This window comes from Phascolarctos cinereus, unplaced genomic scaffold (assembly GCF_003287225.1).
Source record: "Phascolarctos cinereus isolate Bilbo 61053 unplaced genomic scaffold, phaCin_HiC Scaffold_5;HRSCAF=322, whole genome shotgun sequence".
Lineage (NCBI taxonomy): Eukaryota > Metazoa > Chordata > Mammalia > Diprotodontia > Phascolarctidae > Phascolarctos > Phascolarctos cinereus.
The window spans coordinates 189,814,814-189,819,127 of NW_027555958.1; the positions used below are offsets into that span (position 1 = coordinate 189,814,814).

The window sequence follows — 4,314 nt, forward strand, 5'->3', positions numbered from 1 at the left end:
AAAGGGAGCACGTGTGGCCAGGGTATGTGTACGGAAGGATAACTAGCGTCTTCAACACTGCAGAGCTGCTAACATCTTTTAATGATGTCAACTCATTATCCCCATTGGTCCTTCTCTCTGCTGGTCTCTATTGGATGTTGTCCATAATTTCAAATAGATGCTGCTCCATTGGCTCACATCTCAAGTTTGTGGCTCAGCTGAAATCTGTAATGAGCCCCTCTTCTCACAGGAAGAATAGGCGCTGCCATACCATCTTAACTAAAGCCTAATACTTATATTTTATACAGATTTTAGGAAAAAGTAGGAACCCTTCTCCTAGGAACAGCAAAAAGCCTTCCTTGATTTGTTCAAGGCTACTAGTGTGGCTTCTTATCTTCCTAATGGAGATTCTCAGGCCCAGGAATCAAATTCATTAGAACAAAGAGCAGTGACTTCCAGTTGAAATTCCAGAGGAGCCCATCTTTCTCACACATACCTCCCAAAAGGTCTAAGAACACTGGGCAAAATAATGATCAAGAAATACAAAGAGAAATTACATTAATCACTTTCATCCAGCCCAGGACTGCACAAAGAGATAGAGTAAAAACCTGCATGCACTGGGGAAGGGAACTATCCACAGTCTGCCTTTCCGAGCTTATTATTATTAGTAATCAACTGCACTTGAGCCAATCTGTACTACTAGCTGTCCTCCACATATAGCATTCCATCTGCCTGTTGTGGTTCTGCCCAAGCTCACCTCAGTACTCAGAATGTGCTTCTTCCCCACTTCTGCCTCATAGAATTCCTAGCTTTTTTCAAGCTTCAGTTAAAATGATAACTTCTACATAAGGCACAGCCTGGTCTCCTCCAGTTTGTAATGTCCTCTCTGCCTGAGAAATTGCTTTTCAATTACTATGTGTATGTTTAATATTTACGCATTTGTTTACATATTGCATCTACTGACAAAATATAAGCTCCTTGACGGCAGGGACTATTTCATTTTTATCTTTATAACACAAGAGCCTAACATAGCAGGTGCTTGCTGATTGATTTATTGGCTCATTTCTGCCTATAAGATAAAATACAAACTCCTCCCTCTAGCATTTTAGGCCCCCTACAATCTGACTTCAATTTAACTTTCTACCTTATTTCATATTATGCCTATCACACACTTCACATATTTATCATAAAGTATAGGTAATTTTTTTTAATAGAAACTACCTGAAATTAAGTTTCCCTGAATGGTAATAGAGGCAGCATTGTGCAGGAAAAAGAACACTGGGTTTGGAGGCAAAGTACTCCTAGATTTGAATCCTAGGTCCGTTATTTACTATTTGTCTGACCTTGTGTGAATTTCCTCACTAGTATGAAACAAATGGAGCTTTGTCCCAGGGCCTGATAACATAGAGAGCACTAACTCTTATAGCTCTTCAGAAACAGAAAAGCAACTGAACTTAGAACCTACCACAGCAAGGAAAAATTATTAGGTAAAATAAGGAGCTATCAAATAGCCACTTCCTTCTGCCTGAAGTAAACCTAGTGAGGTCTTTTTTGTACGTCTATGCTCTTCTCCTTCCTTTTGCCTCCCCTACAGCATCACGCCCCTCCCCAGTAATCCACATCTATTCCAATGAATTAATTAAAAATTATATGTCTGACCACCTCTTGAGACATCAGTTTCCTCATCTGTAAAAATAGGGAATTAAATTGGATACTCTCCAAAGTCACTAGGAAGTGCCTTTTTTTTTTTTGGTGAGGCAATTGAGGTTAAGTGTCTTGCCTAAGGTCACATAGCTAATAAGGTCCAAGTGTCTGAAGCAGGATTTGAACTCAGGTCCTCCTGACTCCAAGGCCAGAGTTCTATCTACTGTGCCACCTAGCTGCCCCAAAAGTGACTTTTAAATTCTATAATTGCAAGCATTTCTATTGCAAAACTTTTCATACATATGTATATATCTACATGCATGTAGCTAGATATTGCCTATTATTTAACTTACAGTCTTAGAGAGCTACATTATGTACTCAGAGGTTAAATGACTTGACTAGGATCACTGTGAATTAAAGCTAGAAAGTAGCCCCTGGTATGGTGGTCCCTCTGCCTCCCTACCTCCCCACCCCAATTCTGCTCTTTCGTGGCCGTGCAAGCCCTCACTTGGCAGGGCCTCAGTGTATCTTCGGTCAAAGAAAATCTTTAGTCTAAATATACTGCCTTATCCACTGGAAGAATGACAGATGACAAAGATGTGCTTTGAGATGTGTGGTTTGGACAAATACCAACCTGTTTTACACTCTATCAGGATGAGATAACTGAAAGAGAAGCAGAACCTTATTATTTGCATTTACCAAGATTAAGTTACTTGACACTGGTTACTGACAAAGTGAAAAAAACACTTTCAGAAGGTTATGAGACAAGAAGACATTAGTGAGATATGGTTTGAATATGAAGGTACACCACTGAAATGTCATTATCTAATTGGTTTGCTGTTTGACCTTCTTGCATCAAATACAACTCTTCCTTGGAACATCACAGCACATTTAAGTTTTCCAGAGAAAGATCTTCTGCATTGACCATCAAAGGATACAACTGAAGCCCATTTTATGTCTTGTATGAAAGAATCTGAAGTTTTAAAGCATAAAAGTCATCAATGAAATGCAGAAAAAAATAATCCTAAACAACTCTGGATGGGATTGTAAAATTATTAATTTGACCAGTTTTGGGCCATTAATCCAAAACTCATGGAATATCCTGCAGAAGATAATGGATTTTGATATGGACCTTTTAGAATATATCAGGCAATAACTAAGCAACCTTTCATTCATAAGTTATTTTGACCAGTAGCTGCAGATGGACAATTGCATGCACTGGGAGTGCTCTTAAAAGAAATTTGTCCTTCTGCAGTTACTCCTGAAGATGGGGTAAAGAAGAATCAAATTATGATTTATGGAATCGAACCAATGTTAAAGACACCTCTGAAGTGGCTAAGTAAACATTTAAGCTACCCTGATAATTTTCTTCTTATTAGGATCCTACCCCAACCCACAGATTGAAGAAGAGACTCTATTCACCTAAAAAATAATGAGCATCACCCTTAAACTGGGTCAACGATTTTCCTTAAGTCAGGTTTGGTGGAGACAACCTGACCAGAAAAACCTCCTTGCTGTGATGCAAGGCAGACGGGAAAAGAAGATCCTATGGCCAGAGAAGGGCAGTTGGGCAGGCCTTACTCTGCATCACCACTGTTTTCCTCCACTGCTGTCATTAAACCTTAGTTGTAATGTGAAAGATTTTATTCGACCACTGCAAGTCTTCTGTTTTCTTGTAAAATATAATGAAGCTGAAACTCAGTCTAAGAAACAGATGGAAATATGTGTCACTTGAATTGTATTTCTGATTAAAAAATAAACAGGGGTATTTCCTAATGTGACCACGGTTGAACTTTAGATAGAGGGAGTAGAAAGATTCGTTTAATTTTCAAGAGAATTAGACTTAAGAAAGTAAAAAAAGGAATTCTGTTATCAATATCTTACAGAATTTTTTGTAAAAGACCAAATTATATTAAATTCATCTTTCCTTAATGAGAATTTCCTATGTTTACTGTATGTGTTGGTATGTAAACAACCTTTTGACTTTAATAATGAGCAGTGATATTTAAAAAAAACTCTAAACATGTTTTATCACTAAATAACATGTACAGTTTTATCATTTTCAAAAATTTTTGAACTTATATATAGCAGATCACTGTTTATGCTGTATATGTTACCATTCCAGCAGGTCTTCAGTAGCATGGTGATAGAGTGGGACAACTTGTCTGTAAGAGAATTTCTTGCTGCCAATATTTAAATCTTTATGTGAAAATACTTTCTTTACTTGATAACACCATACAACAATGTTTAAGTTTATCATTACTATTTTATTTATCCCCTTAGGGTGAGTCAGTCACATTTTAGTAATGATCAGCAGATGTATTGAATACTTTTACCTACTAGACAACCCATTCTTTTCCAAGCTAGCATTTACAATATCTCTTACTGTAATGTTTTTAATGTGGTCCCCTGGCAATCAGCCTGTAAAGTTTAAACGTGACATATCTTTCCTTGCAGTAGCTTTCCCTTTACTTTACCAAATATATTCAAAGGTTAATGGCACTCTCCTTCAACATTTCTGTGCCTTATAGACAGTTTCTTGTGGACTTTCTTGCTGTGTACACCATGTCAACTCATCTGAGTTTGCTAGAACTTTAGCATTGCAGCAGGAATGGCATTAAATTCCGTAGCAAAGTGGAAATATTTACCATTTTTTCAATGTATCTGAATGCTGATCATAAATGACACCTT

The 4,314-nt window shown here is 37.4% G+C and overlaps 1 pseudogene; it reads left to right on the forward strand.

Annotated features, from left to right (window-relative positions):
• Positions 1-2,204: 2,204 nt before the first annotated feature.
• Positions 2,205-3,027, forward strand: LOC110200263 (autophagy protein 5 pseudogene; annotated as a pseudogene).
• Positions 3,028-4,314: the final 1,287 nt, after the last annotated feature.